General features: G+C 37.6%; 1 long non-coding RNA gene across 1 annotated transcript; it reads left to right on the plus strand.

Annotated features, from left to right (window-relative positions):
- The first annotated feature begins 2,218 nt into the window (after positions 1-2,218).
- LOC125178743 lies at positions 2,219-27,963 on the plus strand. Its single transcript, XR_007157004.1, has 2 exons — positions 2,219-2,633; positions 27,917-27,963. It is a non-coding gene; the product is annotated as an uncharacterized LOC125178743 (long non-coding RNA).
- The last annotated feature ends 24 nt before the right edge of the window (positions 27,964-27,987 follow it).

The following is a 27,987-nucleotide window of genomic DNA, read 5'->3' on the forward strand; positions in this document are numbered from 1 at the left end:
GCACGATATTGAATATTGCTGTCTGCCACGCACGATATTGCTGTCTGCCATGCACAATATTGCTGTCTGCCACGCACGATATTATGCAGTCTGCCACGCACGACAGACTGGGTCTGCCACGCACGATTATATACCCAGTCTGTCACGCTCGATATTGCAGTCTGCCACGCTCGATATTGCAGTCTGCCACTCACGACATTGCTGTCTGCCACTCACGATATTGCAGTCTGTCACGCGCGATATTGCTGTTTGCCACGATATGATAACCAACCCGACGAGTGCCGTCCCAAATCACAATTGCGTGACGCTTGCAGCGTTAGAAAATTCGTGAACTTTTCTATTAAAATCATAAGGCTTCCATGGGCGCGAATGAATTCATTAAGTGCAGTAGATTTATTGTGCTTAACTTCCTGTCCTCGCAAAACTCTAAGTTTAGCTGAGGTTAACCTAGCTTCGGTTGTCGAGGCTTCGACCCACACAAGCGATGTGGTTTTCGGCTCTGCTTTTGGAAGATTAAATGTCGTCAGGATGCGTGAGCTGAAAGTATATGCGGCTGGAAGTGAGATTACTTCTTTGGGAACATCCGTTGCGGTCTCTGCTTGCGGTGCACCCAAAATTGTTCAAAGCTATCGTCAAGGAAACCCGATGATGCTGGGAAAACTCGACACACAGCGGTAAACGATCGATAATTATACGTTTGAGCCCAAACGAACGTTTCCATTAATTGGTCCAGAGAACGAACGTTTCCATTAATTGGTCCAGAGAACGAACGTTTCCATTAATTGGTCCAGAGAACGAACGTTTACATTAATTGGTCCAGAGAACGAACGTTTCCATTAATTGGTCCAGAGAACGAACGTTTCCATTAATTTGTCCAGAGCTCAGAATGGCTAGCAAATTTAAGAGTTTAGATCTGTGATTTTAAAATGAAATTTCAAGTGCACTTTTTTGCACATCACTTGTACATATTACGTGGCGGTTGAAATAAGTGCAATATCTTATCTATAATTAACGTATAGGAATCGCACATAGGAATTCTATCTGCCATCGTAATCTTCAGCGCGGTACAAAATTTTGAATAATAATTGCGAACCGATTTATTTTCTTTATAACGCGATAGCATTATTATATTGAAATGCAAATTATAGTAACAATTAATGGTATAGTTATTGTAATTGCATCTTGAACATTAATATTTTGCTCCCGACAGGCTTGCAAATAAATGTTTCGCGTAAATGAAACGATAAATTGTCTCAAAATATATTATGTTAACGCATACTACGATATTTTTATAGCATTTCGACAAGGTCAAATGATGACTTAATTGACACATCAATATATTAGGATGATTTAAAATCATTTTAACGTTCCATGGTTAGCTTTTCGACTCAGCCGCACATAGCGGCGACTCGGATAATAGCTGATAAGAAAAATCGACTGCATTTGATCTATTAAAAAAAGAAATGATTCATCAAAAAATCAGCGAATTCATCCTCGTTCGAAGACATCCTCAGTTTGCATTTTTCGTCGCCATGGGAGAGCATTACACGATGAACAANATACACATCTTTTCAACGATGTGACCGGTAATTTACGTGTTGCTTAGGCTATAAGGAGCTTTTTATACTGTTAATTACCTCCTGGAGTGTCTTCTTTATTGTCACTAATTATGTTTCGCGGCAGGGCAGAGCGAAGCGACATGCGTAACATCAAGGGTCATATATCTTAGCCCTCCACGTGCCGCAGGTTAACTTGTGATTTAACATCGACTAATTCAAGAACATTTGACGATTTGCTGCTAGACTTGTCATATTTTGAAATCTTTGTAGAACAAACGAGTTATCAAAGGTTTTGATGTCGTCAGGGAGATGTAGAGAGCTAGCAAACGGGAGCGCGAGAGCAGAGAGTTGGTGCATATATATGGTTACGTAGGTAGGCAGTCGCAACTCGAAATGACACCGAGACTCTTACCTGTCAAGGGGGTTACGCTCCTCCCTTGCAGCAGTGACATCAGCGAGCTGCTTGTGAACATCACACGCTTACCTGTACGCAGCCCCACCCTGTCTCACGTACTCGTGTGGGACTTGCCCTCACTGAGACCCGCCTGTCTCACCTGGCCCAACCCGGCCATTGGTGGCGGCGGACTTTGGCCCCGCCTCGGCCCATGTACGTGAGTGGGTCGGCCTGACTCGTCTAATAGTTACGATTGAATGTTTGTCGTGTGCACATCTGTAACACAACCCATGAATGAACCTTTAGTCCGCACGATTGCCCATACTTTTAAAAAGAGTTAAATTAATGAAAACTTTTATTTATATCCATTTTAAATCGGGATATTAAGTGAAGTTAATCATGCTGGTAGTTCTTGACATAAAGCTTTTGTTTTGAAAATTTTTTTACGTGCCGTTTGATTTCAATTTGATCGTCTGATTCAATCGCTCATACTGAAAAAAAAAAAAATCTTACCAGAAACGGCTTTAGGAGGCGATAATTTTGCACAGAAAATTTATCAGGGTATGATGTGACTTAGAAATTATTCTGATGCAAATTTTGTTGTGCGCTAACAGTTCAAGAAGCACAAGTTTCTGATGGGGCTCTTCGAGGGCGCTTCGTCTCCTCAGGACATGTTCTGGGTGAGGGAAACCTTCGTCTTGTTCCGAGGGCAATGCAATGTGCCCCTTTTATATAGAGATCTTCAATGCTCAAAATTTGTTGTCAAAAACTTGATTATTTATATTAGAACTTGTTTTCCATGCTCAATTTTTGTTGTCGAAAACCTGATTATTTATTTTAGAACTTGTTTTCAATGCTCAATTTTTGTTGTCAAAAACCTAATTATTTATTTTAGAATTTGTTTTCAATGCTCAATTTTTGTTGTCAAAAACCTGATTATTTACTTTAGAACTTGTTATTGATTAACAACCATGCTCGTAAGTAACTACAAAAGAATTACTATTTATAATGAAACACAATTATTTTATTTCGCATGCGAGTCTGGTATATTGAAGCGCGAAAATAGACGAAATTTTTAGGCACAATTAAAAGAAATATAATGAAGCATTTTTTCAGACCATTTTTTCTTTGTAAAGTGATTAGTATATAGAAATAGCTCTCGACCTGCATCTGATCAAGAGGGTTGGGAAGATCATAATTTATTACAGAACTTGTACAAAGATCAAATTAATCATCATCAAATTACTAAATCTATATACACAGTAACCTTCTTCAAATTGATATATATATATGCGCATTTACCATCAAATTTATAAATCATACACGTAACCCTGCATCTTCAAATTGATAAATTCACACATTAATTATGGACAAATTACTAAATCTACATATTAATCATCATCAAATTGATAAATCAGCACATTAATCAGCGTTAAATTAATAAATGTTCACGTTAATCGTCGTCAAATTAATAAATCTGCACATTAATCGTCGAAAATGATCACGTTCGCTGTATCGCAAATTTATCATGACATTTTATATTCACATGGATTCTATTTCAATTCATTTTAATTACTGATCGAACAGTGTAATCGTATTCATTTTAATTACTGATCGAACAGTGCAATCGTTTTCATTTTAATTACTGATCGAACAGTGTAATCGTATTCATTTTAATTACTGATCGAACAGTGTAATCGTATTCATTTTAATTACTGATCAAACCGTGAAACCGTATTAATTTTAATTACTGATCAAACAGTACGTGTAACCGTATTTCATTGAATTACTGATCAAACAGTGTAACCGTATTCTTTTGAATTACTGATTAAAATAACATGCCACGCATTTTATATATCTAATAACATGTCTCAAATTTAACGAAAATTCTTTGATTTATACTTAATTTCTTATAAAATTTTTTTACAATTTTTAACGACCACCAGAGGCGTGCATGAATAATGAATATTCGAATAAACAAATTGTTATCTTAAGTAAAATAATTTATTATTATTGAAATTAGATATGAGTAGATATTATACATTCTTAAATATGGTAAATTATTATTCTATTCTAGAGCTGTCGGATTGAAATAATTAATTCTACTTTCGGTACAACAATTTACTGAACGCTATTTAATAAATAGAAAGTTTTGAGCATCAGTATTGAAAAAAATCCAATATTCATTTAATATGAAGCTCGTTAAAATATATTATAAACTAATGAATTTTAAAATCTAAATATTATTTTTATTCGAATTTAGTGAAGCCTGCATGTGATCTGCTGCTGCACACAAACGCAAACAAAATATGAAGAAGTTCTTCCCTCAGATTTCGGAATTTTATTAAATTTCATTAATTTTAAAATAAATAACAATGAATTGCAAAGAAGTTCTAAAATTATTTCACTTCACTTAAGATATTTGAATGAATTTGAGGTGATAAACTCTTTTGGATAAAGTAAATGGCGTCGGCAAGATAGATAACAAACCAGTTATCTGTTACTGATGAAATAAAATTTAAATTTAAGTGTCCGCCGGTCTATTATATTAGTTTCAATATCAACCTGCGCATCAGCAAATCGTATTCGGTCATTTTAAACAAAATAAAAATGCCGGGAAGATGTTAATTTATTAATTAATTAATTAGTTTATTTATTTATTACATTATTCCAACCATAATCCTAATATATTCAAACTGAATGCAAACCATCAGGTATTTTCTGGTTATTCTTATACAAATGCTACACTTTTGACATGCTATATAATGTGGAAAACGACGTACGATTGAAATTTAAATCAAGCTTCATTTTTCATTAACCGTATTTGTGAAATGTCCAGGATGATTACATCATTTAACTCTCAAATGCACGGTGTATCATAAATGATTCAAACATAATTTTTCCAATTTTCGCCTATAAATGCTTAGGTAATTAGGCTATACCTCCCTGCAGCACTCTTTGTGTTAAGCACGACATATACCAAGTCAAACATGAACAAAACATGTTATATCGGCGTAGCGCAGTAATACGTCTCTACATTAAATAAGAACATTAATTCAAGGGTTAAGTACATAAAATTTATTTGCACGTAAAAAGAATTTATCTTGCAATTTGTTCTCCCGTCTCTTGCAATTTATTGTCTCATTTCTTGCAATTTTCCTGTAAAAGAAATTGACAAAAAAAAATACAAGTAAAAGAAATATGATAACATAAACGATTTATTTAAACATAACACGATTTATATAACATAACACGATAACACAAACGATTTATTTAAACGATTTATTGTTTAATAGCAAGATATAATACACACATGGATCTGAGAGGTTTTTACAATAACAACGGTCAAGATAAAACTGAGATAATCTTAACAACAATCAAGACAATACTGACAACGAACAAAAATATTGTTTATACAGCTGTTATCCAGCGTGTTTGCTACAGAGCTTGCTACAGCAAAGTAAAGCAAGAAGCAAATATTATTTCAACTGAGATTTGCAATAAATAATTACGTGGCTTTAGAAGGCTTATAAAAATCATCCCTGAATTAACGTGATAATTTTTCTAGTGTTTTAAAGCATTATACAGCACAACAGCCGCATCGTCATCGGCGTCTTTCAATAGAACTCATATTCTACTACCAAATATTCATATTTTAAACGAATAATTTCGGCAAAGAAATGCTCAATTAAAAGTTTTAAATTTATGCGAGTATTTCATAATAAATCGATGTGAACAGTGGCAATAAATAGTCCAAATTTCAATATCTTCAAAGCATTTAGTAACGATGAGTAGAAACTCGACAATGTTCGAAAAACAATTTCGTTTTAATAGCCTTGACCACATTAGTTGCGCTCTTGCATGTTGCTGAGCTCCGAGGCAATCAATTGCCTTCGCGAAAATTGAAGTCAAATTTGAACTGAAGAACAACTTATAAAGCCTTCGGAGGCCTTATTAAATGAAATAGAGTAACATGCTTTACCACAATCAGGAATACAATCACCATTTAGATTACCTTCATAGCAAAATCAGAACCAGCACCAGCGCATATATAGGTTACCTTCTTCGCCAAGATAAGGATCATCACTATCACTTGAATTACCTTTATCACCACAATTATTACTATCACCACTACTTATATTACCTCCGTCACCACAGCCATCACCATCTTCCCAATTATGTACTTTGATTTCATCACCACGACAACGTACATAATTTAACCTTCATCACCATAATTACGAACGTCACCACCACTTAAATTACCTTAACCACCATAATAAGGAGCGTCACCACTACTTATATTATTTTCATTTACCATAATCGGGACCTTCACCACAATTTAAATTACCATCATCATCTCACTCAGCACCATCACCGAGACATTTTATACAGCCCAAATCACGTACGCGTGTAACTCATGGTGCCTCAGAAATGGACACGTGAGAGCGTGCGGCACGGGAAACATAAAAGTTTTAATTACAGTGCCGAAAAAAACGATTCTTATAAGCTTGTTAGAGTGAGACTGTGGCGACAGTTTATATCAAGCTGCATTTTAAAGTCTTTCATATATGTTTGCGCTAGAGTAAGACAGTGAATGTCTGAAATGGCAATAGTTTATATCGAGTTTCATTTTACAGCTCTTCGTGCATACTTGCTATAGAGTAAGACTGTGCCTGTATATGAAGTGGCAATAGTTTATATCAAGCTTTTTTTTTACAGCGTTTCATATATTGTTGCAAGAGTGAGACTGTGCCTGTTTATGAAGTCGTAATTTTTTCATATCAATCTTTATTTTACAGTGATATATATAATATGCTTGCTAGAGTAAGACTGTGCCTGTATGAAGTAGCAATATTTTTACCAAAGCTGCATTTTACAGTATTTCATATATGCTTGCTATAGAGTAAGACTGTGAATGCCTGAAATGGCAATATTTTATATGAAGTCTCATGTTACAGTGTTTCATATATGCTTGCTAGAGTAAGACTGTGCTGGCCTGTATGAAGTGGCAATAGGTTATATAAAGCTTTTTTACAGTGTTTCATATATTCTCGCTAGAGTGAGACTTTGCCTGTCTGAATTGGCAATAGTTTATATCAAGTTTCATTTTACAGCGCTTCGTGCATGCTTGCTAGAGTATATAAGACTGTGCCAGTCTGAAATGGCAATAGTTTATACCCGTTATCCACGCAGGCTAGAATTTCCTCCGAGCATGCGCTGTACAAAACTGAAACCTGCTTCACGATATCATTCGCAGTCCAGTGCGTTTAGTCAGTTAAATACATACTTCTTTTGATTAAATTTACGTGCGTATGATTAATTATCTGAGGTAAATACGCGACCATTTTCGCCCTGGAAGAATTCAGCCCACACACACATGCACGAATATATCGTGCATAGATTACATCTTCAAGTCATGCGTGAGTTATATGAAGTAAAAGACGAAAACGTTGGACATGCAAAGCCAAGGAAATTGTCTCTCCTGCAGCGCGTTAACTGTTCTGAGATATGAGAACTGGGTTACATGCTACTAATTAGTTCAATTCGGCGGTTTAAATTCCTTGTGAACTTGCGATATAAGCAGACTAATGATATAACTACTAATTCGTAAATTATAGGGCTGCTCCAGTTAGACTTCTAAAGCATTTATTTATAAAAATGATAATCGTCTTCGTGGTAGAGTTCTTGCTTCCGCAGTACGGGATTATTAAAGGACTATTATACGAGGCCTGTAATCCAAACGTGATGATAAACTTAGCCGTACTCAAGTCTTTGCTTTGTCTCAGTTCGCAAGATCTTTTTGATATCCCAGGATAAACTACATGCATGAGAGAGATAACAATAATATTGTATGACCCCTTCCGGTATTTTCTTTATAACTTCAAAAATCTATATTGTTACGGAGGCTGAAATGATTATTACAATTCTTTTTTAGCGCTCAAAATGAATGTTTTACGCAATAATGTTTTAAATTTATAAGGGAATTGCGGCCAATATTCTTCTTCTATCCTCCATGCTATTTTGAACATTCATTTTTCCAGAAGTCATTTATTCTGATGAAATATTTTATCGCCTCTGAGAAAACTTTATCGTACCTTTGAAGATTGCATCGTATAAAAATTGAGTGTAAACATGGCGAACACACCGGGGAACTGGAAGTGTGCAGGCAGATACTGCATGGGAAGTTCGGGGGCAATTCGCAGTATAAAATATAAGTCGTGATAATAATATAAGTCGTTGAATTAATATATTAATTCAATATAATAATCATATTGAATAATTAATATATTAATTATAATTAATATATTAATTAATTGAATTAATATATTAATTCAACCATGGTTGCGTCGGTATATAACGCGCGATAAGAGGACGAGTCTGGCAGTGGCCGCCATATGCATTGCGTGTCAAGATGGCGAGGGGTAACTCATATTTCTATCAATAATGAAATGAACAAATTTTTTCTCAATATTTCCAGGTTTATAAGTACATATTTCTCTATTGACAAATGTTTTTTGCGTTATAGAATTGAGTGACAAATCACTATTGCGTTAAATTAATAAATCGAAACATTTAGTACTACCAGCTGCGCCTGCTGAATTGGAATCAGTAGTTTTTTATCAATATCCTTTATTATGGATGTCAAATTCTTGGAAAATAACTGCAAATCGACTAGAATTCAGATCGGCATGTACAAACTTGCTTTTTCGCACGACAAAACGTACCAAAACAGCAATACGCTGACGCTAAACTGTTAGGAGTTAAATACGTTCATACGCCGATTTCAAATAATAATACGCCCTTCGTTGACGAACTGTTATGGACTCGCGACGAGGCGTAATGTGCTGTAAGCTTCCTATGTAAAGCCGTCACGGTCACATTCCTCCCTAACAACTTCCTCTGCTGCACAAACTCGATGCTTCGGCCTGAGGATTCGTCAGTCATTAATTATGGCAACTCGATCTCTTCTTGACAAATCCTTTCCTGCCGGGCATTTCTGTCCACCATCTATACTAACAAATATTCAACCATTTGCAGTAACCGTTAGCGTGATCATGATGTGTAAACAAAATTAAATGTGTTTATATATACCTTGAATTCAACTATACATGTATATCTGTCTCATATTTCCCTCTGGAAATGCTGACAAATTTGTTGTATTTCTGACCATTTTGCAGCATCGTCGGAAATTAAACCTTGAAATTAATTTTTTCATTTTCAGGTTCGTTCTTTTCGGTACTTTTAATTCGCTTTACATTGGCATTGCTGTGCCAAAAAACATGTATTCCTCTCATTTGACGTGTTATATGATTGAGGCACTATATACACGAATTTAGGCGAAGGTATAACCGGCAGTCGATATTTTTTTATCAAACGAAATTTTGGGTTTTGCATAAATACGCAAACGCGTGATGCGAGATGCACGCCAATTCAAGTCAGTTCTGCTCGTCTAACGATCGTAAAAAAAAATTAGACTCGGGATTGCAGTTGCTTACGTTCTCGTAAATTGACTGGCAAAATACAGTGGAATCACGAAGAAAGGAAAATGAATAGGAAAATGGACGATTATTGCTGTTAATTTCCTCGAATCAAATGTAGTCAAGCAATTTCGAAGACAATCGGTATCATAAAGTGACATATATGGCTCAGCGAACCTTTGATCTTTGATTCTCAAATATATCATCTATCTTTGTCAAGCAAGGCATCGACGCAAGCTAAACAGAATTCAGAAGCTAGATGCGTAATTAGCATATTATTAACATGATCATAACTTAAATTGAGGTTCTAAGTTCTGGTCTGATTTGTTTAACATAAGTTTACCTATGATCCTTATCTCAACGATGAACGATGTAAGTTTTAGTTCGATCCTAATTTCTAAATTTCTACAATGATGATAGGTTTTACTTTGACCAAAACCTCTATACGTACGGTGGCCGTAAATTTAATTTTGATCCCAAATCATTCTCACTATCAGAAGTTCGATGATGAACGGAAATCGGCCTTCAGTCTTTTTCTGACCTGAATGTCCTTTTAATATATGATCGTGTTAATGAGTTGTCGGTGTCGCTGACACCTATAATAAGGTCTTGTATATAGGGAGTGTCAAACATGGGACGTGTGCACTGCAAATCAGTAGAATATCATGGAGCAGGTCTCCAGTCTTTGGAGCAGATCTCCAGTCCTTGGAGCAGATCTCTAGTCCTTGGAGCAGATCTCCAGTCCTTGGAGCAGATCTCCAGTCCTTGGAGCAGATGTCCAGTCTTTGGAGCGGATCTCCAGTCCTTGGAGCAGATCTCCTGTCTTTGGAGCAGATCTCCTGTCCTGAGTTTGAGCCATTGCTCTTACGTGGCGCAGGTTGTTACAGAAGAACAATTTAATGACTAATAAATATTGGACCAGCTGCTGATGGACAGAAAATCTTGGGCAGCAAAATATATTGGCACTATACCGTCAAACTCCCCTTAACTCAGGCACACATTCAAGGTCTCAATTGACAGCTGTAAGGTATCACTTGGTATCAAGATTATTCTTACTGAAGTCTATTTTGCCATTTGCGTAGGAGAATGTTATGTTCAAGTCTGCATGAGAGTTTTTTCTTGAATTCAAGTCAATATACTTGATGAGAGAGTCTAATATATACATGCCAAAGTGTGACAAACTTAAAGGTGGTTCCTGAAACCCGCGCAACAAGATCAGAAAAAGTTATTTACCATTGAGATCCACGAGCCCAATAATTTGTTAGCCATCACTACAAAATGCAATTAAACTTGTGTCTCTACAAACATTGATCATCTACACTCGCCATATTAGACTGAAAGTCCTCAGTTGACATTATCAATAATACGGCTCCCTGATGAGAGTGGAAGGCTTATGATGATGGCTGTCAGGGCAATGACTTGGTCCACATTTAACAGGCCTTAAAATCAAACTTGAGAATAACATTTCATTCAAAACTTTATTCGCACAATAATCTGTATTGCCCCAAACAGAAGTTTGTGAATGGAACATATTTATGAAAAACTGTATCTTCTTTATTTCTTGTTTCCCTATCTTACAGCAAATTCTCGAATACAGAAGAGAAAGATTTGAAAACGACTGATAATATTTTATTTCTCTACACATGATATATGATGTGTTCTATACCTGTATTACCCATATAGAATTTTCTACACATGCTGCATAATGTATTATCTACCTGTATTACCATCTACACGTGCTGCATGATGTATTCTCTAACTGTATTACCCATCTACACGTGCTGTATGATGTATTCTCTCCCTGTATTACATATCTGGAACTTAAACCATAGCAAGCACACCATAAATTACACAATCCTTTTTCCATGTACCGGTATGGCAAATCCGCTACGGCTTCACCCTCAACCACAAGTTCTGGTAGAAATCATAAGCGATTTAAGGACGGCCAACCACGAACCGGAAAATATAAGATATTAATAATTTCATCCGAATGAGATATGGACGGCATCAACCGGTCAGACAGGTTAGCTGGCTTCGATACGCAATATAGGAGTTTTGAGCATGCAGTTCGGCGCCCCGTCTCATTCATTTTTTGATAAAATCAGGTAAAAATGGATGTTATATCTTACTATTACATTTTATTTATACTTTTGGGTTGAAATGTCGAATAAATATTAGTAATTTTTATGATAACTTTTGTTTCAAGAAAAATATGTTAGTATATGGGTTTCTACTAGGCTTGAATTAGACCATATATGGTTCCTATATGTTCAAGTATTAGTTTATTTAAACAGTGCTCTTTAATGGGCTTCTATTTTCAAGATGCAGGAATGATTATTCATTTATCTTTCGCTTTTCAGCGGTACTGAAATTAATTAAAACTTGAGTTTATAAATTTATTAATTTTTAAACAAATCGCGTGCGGGAATTCTCCTCACATCCCATAAGCGCCGACATAAAATCTCGTTTTCACGCGACTCACACATTGCATTGGTAGTTCTGGAAGCTGCCCCGCAAGATGATCGCGGCCCCGCGGGGTGCCACCCTCGCCTCCTGCGCTCCCAGCGGCCTTGGCACCCAGGCTTGCCCCCCAGACTACCAACACGGCCCGCCTCAACCGCCTGGCTTAACCGCCTGGCTTAACCGCCTGGCTTAACCGCCTGGCTTAGCCGCCTGCCTCACCCGCCTGGCTTAACCGCCTGGCTTAGCCGCCTGCCTCAACCGCCTACCTCAACCGCCCGCCTCACTTCCTACATTTCCGCTGCTGCACTCACGCGCTGTACAAAAGATACCTCGCCTCATATTCTTACCTGCCTCGCGTGACACTTCTCGAACCTCTCGTCTATATTCCCTTCATTGGCATTCGAATTTACTAATTTTACATAATTATGGCAACGCCACTCTTACTTGTCTACAATGACACTCATGAAACTTCCCTTAGACGACTCTCTTACCTACTTCCCTCAGACGACTCTCTTCCTACTTCCCTCAGACGACTCCCTTACCTACTTCCCTCAGACGACTCTCTTACCTACTTCCCTCAGACGACTCTCTTACCTACTTCCCTCAGACGAATCTCCTCCTACTTCCCTCAGACGACTCTCCTCCTATACTTCTCTCAGACGATTCTATCCCTATACTTCCCTCAGAGGACTCTCCTCCTACTTCCCTCAGACGACTCTGCTCCTACTTCCCTCAGACGACTATGAATCCGCTAATTCATAGCTGAGGTGTCGCAGCGTTTCTGGAGCGAGGCATAAACTTCACGACAAAACTTGACCTAAGAAACTAAACTCGTCAACTAAACGGCCGACTTAACCTGGGGTTCGTCTCCTAACTTTCTCCTACCGCTCTCCTACCCCTCTCCTACCGCTCTCCTACCCCTCTCCTACCCCTTTCCTACCCCTCTCCTACCTCTTTCCTACCCCTCTCCAATGGGGCCGCTGCGTGACCCAGGGCCCGGCCAAGGAGGAAGGAAGGGGTAGGTCCGCTCGATGACTCGCAACCCACGGTCGCAGACCTCGCGATTTCATGAATGAATTTTAGAGGCATTACAAATGAAATATATAACTGTTGAAAGTAACTTAATGTAGTGGCTGAATCTCTTTCTTACTTGGAATATCGTGATATTTCATGTTCGAATGACTGGATGTCAGGTTGGGAAATTCGGGAGTTTTGGGGTTCATTGATAGTGCATTCCTTTCAAGAGCCCGTGAAGTGAAGGATAGTTTATAAAATATCCTGGCTTTATCACTGTAGAGGTTTTCATGATAAGAATAAATATATGATAAGAACTTGATGGAATCTTATTACAAACCAAAAAGAAAAACGCAAAGTAATGTTAGGAATAAGTTAACGACCATTCGAGGTTATCATCGAGACTTTTACCGTGCAAACTTCTTTGATCTTGTCTTCTGCAATTATTTTTTTTCGTTCTGTGAATAAAAAAGTGAATTGACATCTGACCTAACGACGAAATAACCTATGAAACTAATCTCGATTTTGATAACGCGGGCCATTTGTTACATTGATTTGATTTTTCGCGTGATTTGTCAGAAAAAATCTAACCAATTAAATGAAACTAATTTCGATCTTGATGCGTGGAGCGATACGTATAGAAGTAACCCTAAGTTAATCGCATGATTTATCAGACGAATTTAAATGCTATCAATTAAAAAAAATATCTGAGATTATAATCAATCGAGGCCAGCCATCGACATCTGTTGGAGCTCTGGAACAATAAGTAACCAAGTGCGCGAGGCTGGATGTCGTTCATTCATTACACTTGTTCTGGTAATTTCGAAGTTAAAACCATCATTTATCATTGCCGATAGAATTTAGTCTAATTTATTCATGGAATAATCATCAAAAAAAACAAAATGTCGCACATTCGTAATTGCGCGGCGTGATCATTATTGCAGACTTTTTAACGAAGGTTGTATTGAAAGGAATTATGGATTCATTTGGAGAGAAGCAATTTGTGAATGAAAGAATTTTCACCCATTGATAACATCGACATCTGATGCATCCCTTTCAACTATCAATGCTCGACCAATTTTCTTGCAAAATCTCTGGAAAAAATTTGATGGAAATTAATTTGGCGAGGTCAGGACTTCATTAATTAAATGAACATCGCGTGAGTGATTTTCCTTTTCCACATTGCAGTTGTGTGCTGGAAAATATGAAAGATTATATATGAGCCGCGACCCAAAAACGTACGTTAGTGTACAAATAGGAATAACTTGATCTGTAACCTGCTGACTTTCGATCAATGATTCAAACTTTTGAGGGTAAATTTGTTGCCTACTATAAGATTGAATCATTAGAATTATGTTCCTAACCGTCATTAAGATAACGTACAATTTCTCGAACGGCATTTACCGAAATCGAAATAAATAGACAACGCATAGTCGACGCTCAGTGACTTTTATTTCGAAATTGGTGCAAGGAGAAAACTCGGCTCATGAGCGACGTTCACTTTGTCTGTAAAGCATTAATTTCAATGTCAATTTCTTTACGAAAGCTTTATGCTATAGCTAAAATGTTTTCGTCATTTGTGTCCCGGCCCTCAGTTGAGTTTCTTGACCGGCCTTATGAATTAAGTGTGAAAAGTTTTCACACATGTATAACTGGGTGACAAAATGTATTATAGTGTCAGTGTAGATATTGCTGATCTAAGTATTATTTACGAATAATGTTCGCGTTTTAAGCGCTTACCTCCAGCTATAGCGGGCCGCGCTCTCCACAAGTCTCGCGTCCGGAACTCTATCGAGCCCAGTTACAAATTATAGGCGATTTAAGGGCGCCGACCATCGGCCTGCCAACGGCCACCAATCATTAAGCATCACTAACTCTCAGGCAAAAGAGAAGGTCGGGACTACGCGACAAGACCCACAATAAATACCTCCAATTACCGGACCTCGACAGACTCTAAAGGGGCCCTGGGGAAGAGAGGTCCCCTCGATTGGGTCTTCACTCTCTTTGCTGCACATCCCCAAGCCAGCGGGGGTTCTCAGTACTCTTGCTCTCGCCTTCAATGCTCCTCTATGATATATCAATATGTGGAATGTGCTTCACAAACTTCGTTCACTCGTCCAACTGAGGCGAGCAGAATGCCTCTAACACTTGCGTAATCTGAGTTTGAGTTGTAAACGGTGACTTACATCGCTTCTTATCGCCCCAAGTTCACTCATCAGTAGCGCTTGCATTCCTCACGGCCTTTAGGGACACACAAAACTCTGGCCTATGTTAGGCCTTTCATTCCATAATGAGTTCTTTTCAGCGGAAACTTTCATTTTCTGTAATCATATTATCGATGATCAGATATTTCCGTAAACTATTACAGTGTTCTTCTTTGTCATGAAATTTAGCCTACCTGTGTATTACGTGAACACTTGAATTCACTTATATTCTCATAAGATAATATTTATTTCTCACACAACTGACAGGTTCTAAACTTAATTCTGTGCACTAATATTTATCAGCGTCACCACAGCTCTCCTGCCAATTGGTTCTTCGCTTCAAACTGTTTCCAATTCCTAACAATTGCATGTTTTTGCTACTATCTTTGAGCTTCAAAATATTATCAATATTGATGTACATTATACAGTACATACTACATCGAATTTTACAATCAGTATTCTTACATCGATACTCAGTCACAAGACTTGCATTGGACATAGAATTTATAATTTGTTAATAACAAACTGGCAAGATTGTGGTCTCTATTTGATACCATGTTATATATTTCATAACACAATAACAAGAACATTGTTTCATGAGTTAAACTATAAAATCCGTGCAATGCGTCTCAATGCTTCACTGCGGACTGTAACATTCCCCCAAAGAAGCAACATCTCCACCCCCGACGCAGTTGCAGTGTTAGTGTTTGTCTAGCGCAATGCCACGGCTCTTCAAGAGGGTATCTGCATAAAAAACTGTCTGTGCTTCCCTCTTACGCTTATTAAAACACGATCCTTCCTTCCTTGACGTGACAAATGAAGGGCAGCAAGCAAATAAATGAAGAAGAAGAGCAAGAATGTCTAAATGAAGTAAGCCTCATGACAAATGGCCGTCATTCATCACCGGGAACGAGGGCAGCGCTGCGTCGCAGAGTTACAGCCGCGCGAGGGGAGATAAGAGGACGACGAGGCGCTGCGTAATGAGCGACCTGACACCATACACTTCCCCACCTTACAAGCTCTTCCTCCTGTGCTATTTTTGCTAAATTCTGTTGCAAATTGAGAGTAAACTTTAGGTATTTATTTCTTAATCGTCGATTGGAACAGCTGATATTCGAAGAAGAGACCGCGCGGCAGCAACTGCACCAAGTCCAACACTGCAATTAATGCTCTCATCGCTGTTCTACTTACTATACACTTCATGTTTCCATTAACAAGAGAAGTTATTCCTCAATTTTTACATATTTTTTTGCATATGGGAAGATGTGAATTATGATTATAAATCCCAATTCAATAAATGCAAGGATTCAGTGAGTGAGTGAAAATTTTTGACATTAAAGTAAGCCAACGAGAGACTTACTGCAAAGCAGACTCAGTCGATCGTCATCAGCAACCAGTTTATCCAAATGTACTCCTGCTATTCCATAATTTATGCTATCATTAAAACTTACATCGGAAAATAATAAGGAATCAAGAAGTTATTTACAAGGGTGTTTCGCTGGCCGAACGAAGTCGCTCATGAGAGGCGGAATCCGAATACAACATATAACGGCTATACAGCGATGCGCTGTATAATACTGAGCTATACAGCGATGCGGTGTATAATACTGAGCTATACAGCGATGCGGTGTATAATACTGAGCTATACAGCAATGCGCCGGCCGGTTATTGTTACGATTGCTATCGGCACGATATCTGACTACGTCTTAATCGTCACCAGATATTCTTCAGTCATTTAAAAAATTAATGCATTTAAAATGAAATCGGTTGTATTACTTCCTTGAGCTGATGTAATTATTTATACAATGCTATTTTTCTGATCGACGCTGTTCCGTTGTCGTGAATTACAAGTTGACTGTGAGTGGATTCCAACTAGTATTGCAAACAAACTATAATTATTAAAATATTAAGTTATTAAGTATTAAAATTACTATCTCCAAACGCCAATTGTGCGGAAGCGCATCATTAATTCTACATTCTACGTTGGAAAGTTGATCAGTTAGTTTATTAACCGGTTATATAATTCAAGCTTAATTTCTAGAATTTCACATTGTTGACCTTTTGAAGTCGGGAGTCAACAAGGAATATTAAGGCAGGTCAAGCGAGGCGCGGTTTTTTTCAGCTGCAAACTTTAAGCCGAACTTTCGAGTGTTGCACGCGATCTCGTAGGTCATTAGTTGCATTGCAACTACACCACAGAAAAGATTTTCATTAAACAATATTTCTGTAGAGCTCATTCAGAATTCTTTTGTTTGTGGGATTACCGAACGTGTTTCATCCGTTTGTTTACTTAGAACTTTTACTTTCACTGAATCTAAGAAGCTGCGGACCTGATCTAGAGACTCGCTTATAACAATTTAGGCTGCAACTTTACTGCCAGATCGAAGTATAAAAGTGAGATTTTTGACTGATGTCGCTTGTAAAATCCTATTAAATACTCATTTCTCGCCTCAAATACTGCACTTTGAAGTAATACCTGGAAATATTTTTTTATGCCCAGAAAGTACAACTTTCCCACCATATTACTATATGTTTGAATTTCAAAGTATTTTTCTTCTAAATCATGTCACCCACAGAGGGACCTCTATCGGTACCAACTATGATCCATATACTCTCGAAAACATCAAATTCTAAAACTGCATTGAAACACAATTCAAAAAACAGGGCATATTTTGGCTACAAAAGGCAATTTGGAACTTTAATAGATCCCCAAATGTTCCTCATCACGTAGCGACTGCAGTGAGCAACGCTCGAGTCCGAAACCGAAAAAATATTTTATGGGATTTTCAAGCATTGGAAAAAGGCTGTGGTGGCGGCGATGAAACATTTGAAGAAGCAAGGCAGCTTCATAAATTTCTGTAGGAGCATGAATCTGTCAAAAAAGTCTCCTTTACGAGCAGTTTTAATGGTCACTTTATTTTACGACGCTCGTGTTCTTGTGCTGCTAAAACAACAGGTTTGCTGGCAGCGGCGACGCACTGCGCCACTGCACCGCAAACCGCACCCGCGCCCGACGTCATAATGTTGACGTGTTCCGTGACGCGGCAGGCTTCATTATTTCTCTATAGTTTTGGTCGTGTTCACAGCTAAGTACTATATTCTGCCGCTTCTCCAAAAGTTTAGTTTTTAAATTTAAAAAATGAAGATAATTAAATTGAGAATTGATAGAAGCGTAACTTAAAATTCTTGTACGGTAACTGAACAAAAGCGGATAGTCCCATTCATAAAGCTATACCTGTGGATTAATTCCAAAGAATTTTTGCCTAAATAATCTGTATTAAACGCCTGAAAATTTTGACAAATATTCACGTGATGAGCGAATTTTCAACGACGCGATGCGCAGAGTAGTCAACCGCATTCGCAAGACTGCAAATGAAGACATACGGTGTACGCAGAGACGAGGCGTAAGTACAAAAAGTACACAACGAGCGTAAGTACAGCGGTGCGCGTAGCAGCGTTGTAGTCGCACGAGCCTCGCCCTGCGCGCGCGACGCTCCTGACGATGACGAATGGTCGGACGATGGCGCCCCTCGGGTGGTCCTTGGGCCTCTTGTCTGAAGGCCCCACCTCATATAAGCAACACTGAACATGAAGGTCCCCACCATACGCAGGGTACACTGAACCTTTAGGGCCTCACAGCACAGGCCCTAAATTAGTCCCACTGTTGCTCAAAATTGCACCGACTATTTAAATACAACGCTGGTAAACTCTGCACAGGGCAAGACCAACGTTGCGCATACAACTCTTGAGTTTGTTATCGGTTACTAATTACATGGAACCTTCGTGATCGAGAACAAATTAGATTTGGAATTGTGATTCTCACAAATCCATACTTTGACATCGTCAGTAATTTGCGCGAAAGAGAAAAAAATAGCTGTCGCTACTTCTCACATCGAATGTAGAAGGATTGATTAATTTAATCAAGTATCACTTTCGCGACTTGCTGCTAGGCATGAGAGCCATTAAATGAAGATAAACCGTCGGCGAGTGTTTAAAAATGAATAACTTTAACTTCAATACCAAGCTAGTTGGTAATCCCATCATTTCCGGTACTTAGGTTTATGTAGGACGAGGTAAGTTTTACTGGAACTTAGTTCTCAGTACAAACTGTCTACTGTAGACTCCTTTGTGAAGGACCTTTGAGGTTCACCAGAGCTAAACTGCTCGACCACCACTCCAAAAACTGACACTCCACTAAACCAGCGCAGCCTCCTCATCTTCCTCTTTGAGCTCATAAATGACTTCCTTCCAGGACCTCTCAACTGGTTATTTTTGAAGCATTATTGGGTTTGGGCGTTTAAGTTCATCCTTCCGGGAAATTCGTACAGCAAAATTAAATGAGTGCAAGCTTGCAGGGACCGCGTGTACACTCACTATTCCTTCCAGAAAATATAACAATATATACAATATTATAAATAATGGCTCAGACATTAAATTTGACTTTTCCCCAGGAAGTAGGAATACTGAGACGTTTCACACCCGACAGGAGCAAACCGCTCACAAGTTTGCGCTAATTACACGATTGTAAATCATTGCGGCTGGGTCATGAGCTTTCATTGTCTTTGTGCTGTAGGGAATAGAATTTATATCGTCGGTATTTAGAGGATGCAAAATTCTCTTGTGAAGTCAATCATCTTGAAATTTAATTTTTATATGACTGAAAATTTCGATGGCCGGAACGACAGCAAAATACTCACGCTGTTATATGTCGCTCTGCATTGAGTTTAATAATTGTCCAGTTGAGTTAAATAGGCATATAAATTTCATTGATATTTACCAGACACATCTGCGTGTACTAATCAACACAACAAGCATTATCTGTATACTATAAGATGGAATACAGCAGCACATATTGCACTGCAACAAACAACTCGACAGCTTTCAATATGCAGGTTCTCGATATCCTGGAAAACCAGTCTCTCCGGAAGTGCTTTTCTGTCTAAAAACTACACCATCAAGAACGCTGTCTGCCTCCGTACGTCGTCCGTTCATTGCGTGTATCAGATCTAACCTAATCAACGAAAAATTCAATACGTGTGACATATAATAGCTTTGTGCATTGGTTGTTTTTCAACGGTATCTTGGGTAAAGGGAATTAGTCCTTGGTATTTTCAGTTATGAAACTGATAAATACTATATGTTCTAAATTTAAAATATTATTGAACAGAACATCAAATGATATACGCTGCCATCGAAAAATTCAATACATGTGATAAAAGCTTTGTGCATTGGTTCTTTTTCAATGGTATCTTGGGTAAAGGGAATTAGTCCTTGGTATTTTCAGTTATGAAATGAAATTTCTTCTCAAGAAGATTGATAAAAACTATGTTCAACAATAAAAAATTTAAAATATTATTGAACAGAACATCTTATGATATACGCTGCCATGTGCCAGAATACACGTGTTGCGTTTTTTTATTGTCGTTTCCATTATTATTGTCATTATTGTCGTTTTTGACATTAATGACACCGTTTCGAATTGATGAGGCACATCTCGAGACTAACGTGCATAACAATCGTATTATTTTAATGAGACCTAATAACATATTAATTGCGCATCACATTTGCTGCTTTCTCAAAAATGCCAGAAACAAAAAAGTCCGAACCAGTCTATTTGGTTCGTTGCTGAAAACAGACGAGTTCACAAATGTTTTTGAACGATACTCTATATTTTGGTTTCATTTCTGTTTAATTTATTTTTCTTTTGTTTGGTACTGAACAGAGAAAAATTCTGAACAAATAATTTTATCAATTAAACGGTTCACAGTTCATTTCAAACGGTTTTCAGTTCATTTCACGCACTTTTATGCTCCACTCATTAACTATACAGAGTCCCCTATGATTGTCGACAATCAAATGAAACATTAGAATAGCTTAGTTTTATGCACGATAATGACATACGTCCAGCTATTTCCCACAGGAAGCTCCTGAACGATGACCAGATTTCCCCCAAACTACAAGTTAAATTCCATCGATTGATCCGTTCAATTTTTTGTGCTGTTGCCTGCAACACGATAGCAGTTGCACCACAAGTTCCTCTCATAAAATACCAATATTTTGACAATATATTATTTTGGTAAATAATGAATTACGTAAATAATACAATTTACCTATTTTATATTATACGGCTTTACAATATACATTGCAAGTTAAATACAAGAATTTATGATGGGTATCAACTGCCGTCAGAGATTAGCTCGTGCAACTCTGTCAAGGCTTCATTCATGAAGAATATTTATCGTAGAAAATTATAAAAATTATCGCAATCACAGAATTGTTACTATCAAACAATGTACATAATACATTAATGAATTTAAAATTGGTTCATTATAAACAGGCGTCGAAATGCTGAAAGCATTTCAGTCAAATATCCTCCGAAGATTCCATTTTTGGATTTATGGTTTCTTTGTAAATTTGAAGCTACTTCACTCAAAGATAATTTATAAGCAAATAATGGCAAAGAAAATAATTCACTTGTCTACGTGCCATCAGCAAAAATTCAAGAATTACATTCATTATGCCTCATTCAAACTGCAAAACTTGGCCGCAGACATGACGACCCGAACCACTCAAGACAACCTTTTTGCCTCGAAAACTCCCTTATACCCATGGAAAGAAATAAATTGTATGGTGATGAACCACGCATAAGACTTCACCGCATATGCTTTCGCCACCGCATATGCAAACTCAAGCCGTCTGCATCGCAGGTAGGATTCTTAAAATGTCAGCGATGTACCGAAATTCATCGATTTTGAATTGAATTGTACAGCAATAATCGCGGACAATAAAACAGTTCGCATGGAATGATGGCTGTGTTTTAGGCAGTACAAGTTTACTTGAAGTGGTCATGCAGATATGTAAAGATAATGTTTATTCACTTGGCATGCATGGATCAACTAACAAGCGTTCTCCCGAAACTTTATAATGTACTCGATCACACCTCAATTTCAACCAGGAATATTATATATAAATTATCGAAAGGATGGAACGAACAGTTTATTTGCAAATCAGATTATAACAAAGAATAGCTCAGGTTATACTTTTTGAAGGGATTTCTGCCAATATTCAGAAGCTATTTAGTAACTTACGCATAATTAAGCTGTGTTCGTTTCCTTGCAAAAATTAGCAATAAGTGTCTGTTTAGCGATGCTGTTATACACGTACACTTATGCAAATTTCTTATCGCTGGAACGGCCATCCTGATAAAGCTTATTCATAAGGATCCAGAACCCGAACTATTACACCCGATGCTCGCTAAGACTTTGGCATAATTGGCTTAGACGTTTCCGTCTCGATAAATTGTGTTTGAATGAATAGAGCGAGGAAAGGAATCGGAAGCCCGTACATTGTTTTTATGAGGCGCGGCACAGAAGCAACTATAGGTTATTACACATGCTAATCCGAAGGCACAATATAGTCTAAGATAACGTCGGAAAATGCTGCTCCTGCACAGCGTCTATATAATAAGTATGATGAAGGCGTATATATACAGAGATGCGTCTGTATATATATACGCCGGTGGAGCAGCAGCATTGCAAAACGATTGCTCACATTTAATGCAAACGCGATAGATTCATCAGGCAAGATTTTTCAGCATAGTGCTTTCAACAAACATAAACGACATATCCTTGCTATATATTTCGAGTTTAGTGGATAAAGCCTTAAACTCCTGGCACATTGGCGACAGAAAAACCTGCAGAACGGTCCACCTTCGCAGGTGCTGTGAAAACATCTGCTTCTCGTTGCCAACACTTGGGCAGATGGATCAAGGGACAACTTTAATCCGATTTATTAGCATCCGGGCCTTGCAAATGCATCCCCAAAATTCCATAAAAATATCCGTAAAATATCCTAAAAACACGTCAGTCAGCTTTGCGAGTCAAGTCATTTCGCCTCAAATAATTAAGTACGAATTTAGGATCAGAATGCTAGAATTATCGGCTATAACCTGAGACAATCGACCACACGAGATGCTGATACCAGACGAAAAGAATATGGGATGGATTGAACTCACGTATTAGCAAATGAGAAATTTATTTTATATTTGAATATTTCAATAGTTCAGTAATCGTCCCGGACCATGAAAACAGAAAGATTCTTGTGTAGCAAAAATCTTATCACAAATCATATATCAGGTATGCATATCAAATTTGTTTTTCGGTCTCAATGTTTTTCCGACATGATGACCCAGCTTGAGCTTGACTATTATATGTTAATGAGAAGACCGCGCACAATTTTATAATATATTTTTGAGCGGGTACAATGAAGTACGTTTTACCATTGTATTTGATAACTTCTATTTTGAAACACGCTAAAAATGCTTAGATTAAATAAATTAAGATTAAGACCAAATTTTCGCATGCAGAGATGAAATTTAGCTGTAGGAAAATGTGTCTTCTTAATAGTTTAAAGCAAATGTATGGACTAAAACGTTGTTTAATTTTAACGCTAATTGAGAACGAGGAACCTGGAATTGAGAAAGAAGAGATATTATGTTGACATTCTCTTGAGACGTTGCATTAAAATAACACTTCGCTACGTAGTGGTCTTGGATGTGATATTAGAATGAACTAACTACTGTTGCTTTTATGAATTTAAGTTGGGAATATTTCATGACTATTAATGCATTATTCAGAGAACATAAATCGTAATGCAAATCAACTTTTCAGATCCAAAATAGAAATGCTTTAGATCTTATTTCATTTATTATTCTCTTCTAAACTAGATGAGGTGCTGTCGGTTAAATTGATCGATTGTTAACCCAATCATCAATTTTTTCCAAACCAACTCGTGCCAGAATATTTCAGAATATTTCAATTGCTTGTAACTTCAAGCATTCGTACGCCATCAGGATTCTACTTAGATTTTACTTGATCTCTACATGCAGAATGTTGACATTACGTGTTAATAGATTTGTGTGTACAACGACAATCTTGTATATATGCACCATTAAAGATTGTTTTCCACGCATAATTTGATCACTTCACGACTATTATACAGGTATTCACATAAGCTTCATATTTGATGTGATCACTAATGGATGACTCAAGTTTCAGAAATCATTTAATATATGATCACAGTTACATGTTGTCATGGTTCTCATAATTCGGTCATTCATCCAAGCACACACCTGTGGCACCAGCAGTTGTATGATCATATAAATCTGTCATTCTGTCATATAATTAAATAAATTGATTGAGTATTTCAGTTAATAATTTTTCTTGATGAGAATGCATGAGCAATCAGGAACGATCTGACAATTGCCTTATTATACAACTGCCTAATTGTTCAATAGCCTTTGCAAACGAAGTCTGTAACGTTCAAGTTACTTATTCTATATACACAGATAGATTTTTCGTACCTCTTTACATTGTCGTAACAGATGAATATTTTGAACCCTAAATATATGCTCCTCTCGGCTGATGAAGTAACAAGTGATACGAGGGTCAGCTTTGCTTTAGGTCTGGGCCCATACTTTCAAAATAAGTTAAGAGATCGTAAGTTCATCAGCCAATCATTGACGGCCTTTTGAGCAAAATCCACCAATCATAGACAAGAAAATAGTGCGTAAGTACTTACGTTCACTTAGCGAGTTTTGAAAGCATGGCCCCAGAACGTGAAAAATATACAAATCCTACATTACTGCATCTCAGTCCAATGTGCTAGAGTCGGTGAAAAATGCATGCAAACGTCTACAAGCATAGGGAATGCAAAAATTTCCATAATATGGATACTTTATTGACATACAGAAAGACATTACCTCAATCGGTAAATAATTAATTTCAAAGACGATGAACACGAAAAGTATATTTGAAATTAGGAAAATAAACTGCGCTCAACCACCTGCACAAACTTTCTAAACTTGTTACTGAGAGAAAATTGTTATATCTTATGATTTAGTAAGCAGTATCACGATATATCTGATAATTGCCTTATTATACAACTGCCTAAATATTCAATAGCCTTTGCAACGAAGTCTGTAACGTTCAAGTTACTTATTCTATATACACAGATAGATTTTTCGTACCTCTTTACATTGTCGTAACAGATGAATATTTTGAACCCTAAATATATGCTCCTCTCGGCTGATGAAGTAACAAGTGATACGAGGGTCAGCTTTGCTTTAGGTCTGGGCCCATACTTTCAAAATAAGTTAAGAGATCGTAAGTTCATCAGCCAATCATTGACGGCCTTTTGAGCAAAATCCACCAATCATAGACAAGAAAATAGTGCGTAAGTACTTACGTTCACTTAGCGAGTTTTGAAAGCATGGCCCCAGAACGTGAAAAATATACAAATCCTACATTACTGCATCTCAGTCCAATGTGCTAGAGTCGGTGAAAAATGCATGCAAACGTCTACAAGCATAGGGAATGCAAAAATTTCCATAATATGGATACTTTATTGACATACAGAAAGACATTACCTCAATCGGTAAATAATTAATTTCAAAGACGATGAACACGAAAAGTATATTTGAAATTAGGAAAATAAACTGCGCTCAACCACCTGCACAAACTTTCTAAACTTGTTACTGAGAGAAAATTGTTACATCTTATGATTTAGTAAGCAGTATCACGATATATGTCAGGGGATTAGCTTTACATTTTAAATTATACGTTTAACGAAAAGTTGGTTTGCTTGATCACGTAGCATAATAAACTGAATTATTGATTGATATTGGGATTGTCTTATACATAGGAATAAGATAAATTAATTGACATGCTAAACAGAAAATTGTTAACGCCACTGGGAACTATCTAAACTTGAGGCGTGAGCATGGGCATGCATGCATGGCGTCGTCACGCTCTCCACGCTCGTCACGCTCGTCACGCTCTTCACGCTCTTCACGCTCACTACAGCTGCACTCTCAGGGAGTGAGCAGCAGTCAGCTGCACTCTCAGGGCGTGAGCAGCAGTCAGCTGCACTCTCAGGGCGTGAGCAGCAGTCAGCTGCACTCTCAGGGCGAGAGCAGCAGTCAGCTGCAGCTGCACTCTCAGGGCGAGAGCAGCAGTCAGCTGCAGCTGCACTCTCAGGGCGAGAGCAGCAGTCAGCTGCAGCTGCAACGCTCGTCTGTAAACTGTTGACGGCGGCCGTCATCAGCTGAGACGGGCAGGCGGTGCTTCGTCTTGTGATAAGTCATCTCGCTTCTGACATTCAACGCTGTTATACTCCCGACATTCAATAATAATATGAAACTTTTAGAAGATTTACGTTAATAAATAAATTCGGTAATCAATTTTTGGTTGCCATAGAGATTAAAATTAAATTGGGTTTTATTAAATTGGTTTTTAATCTCATAGAGAATGAAATTAAAATGCGGGAAGTTTCAGCAGCAACGCTCTCAGGCCAGAAGGTTCGGTTCGTTGTGTGAATTTGATGTCGAGTTTCGTTCGCTCCATGAAAACGTTATACTATTAAGAACGTGAGAATTTGTAAAAATTTATTTCGTACTATTTCAGTTCAATGGAAAATTGACAAAAAATTGTTAACTAAATTGTTTTCACGCAAATAAGTATATATTCATAATCATGATCAATTGATTATAGCATACGAATGAATTAGTTGAATAAAATATAATGCCATGATGACCGCAGTTCATGTGGATCGAGCACAGCTGCACTTGACAAAGCAATCGGAGATTTTTATAACATTGCGCTCATCGAAGCATGATATGCGAGTGATGCTGCCATTTTACAGCACAAAAAACTCAATGTAAATGTGATCTAAATCAGAGATCCTTTGGTTCGAGTGGCTCGAATGGAAACTACTGGAGCCCGCGCATCAATGAGACCCCAACAAACGGCACCACGCAAATTGGACGAATGCACAAAAGCGGCCTATACGAAGTAGCACATAGCGGAGTCCGATACACTTCAATGGATTACGAATGCCTGTGTGGGCCATCACAATCGTACACAGTCACCATTTGAGACTGGGAACCACAGCGATTGTGGTTCCCATACGTCACAACAGTGGAGGCTCCTCAGCGTTTTTTTTTTGGGAAAATTTTGCGACAGAAATATTGAAGCACGTCCTCTGCTTTTGAGATTTTAATAATTAAGATTTGAGTAGCACTTGAAAAACACTACCTAACAAAATTTAGAGTCGCCCCAGCTTCTGGTAATCCAAATCAGAAGCTGCCGCGTCTGTACATTTTCACTGGGAATAAACCAGGCGCTTCCTAGGACCCATACTTTCAAAACTCGCTAAGTGAACGTAACTACTTACGTTCTATTTTATTGTCCATGATTGGTGGATTTTGCTTGAAAGGCCGTCAATGATTGGCTGATGAACTTACGATCACTTTATTTTTTTTTGAAAGTATAGATCCTGGACCGCACGCTGATGCCTCGCGTTGTCATTAACGAGTCAAACGAATTACTGGTGCTGCTGGCCGCTTAAATTTAAATGAATTCCCTTTAAATGAATTCCAAAAATAAAAATGGTAGCACGAAGTTTCAAATCGTGTATGACTAACACAAATAAACAGATGCTGAGAAATTAGCTACGAGAATGAACGCTTAACCAATATTTAGAAAGATTGCGTATGGTGGTTTTTATTTTAACTTTTAATGAACAAGGAAAATTAAAATGTTGATAATGAGTTGAGTGACATTATTGTTTAAAATTCGAATGTTATATTCACCGTAAATTCACATGATTGTTTAAGATTCAAATGTTATATTCCCCGTAAATAATATTCGCCGTAAGTTGAATGTTATATTCACCGTAAATTCCCATGATTGTTTAAGATTGTTATATTCCCCGTAAATAATTGCCGACCATTCCTGCCCACCACAGTACGGTTCATCAGAGGGAGCATACGACCCCAGCAGCGACTCTTCCCCTACTATGCCCCACCTTCACCACGA

This window comes from Hyalella azteca, unplaced genomic scaffold (genome assembly GCF_000764305.2).
Source record: "Hyalella azteca isolate HAZT.00-mixed unplaced genomic scaffold, Hazt_2.0.2 contig12373, whole genome shotgun sequence".
In the NCBI taxonomy this organism is placed as follows: Eukaryota; Metazoa; Arthropoda; class Malacostraca; order Amphipoda; family Hyalellidae; genus Hyalella; species Hyalella azteca.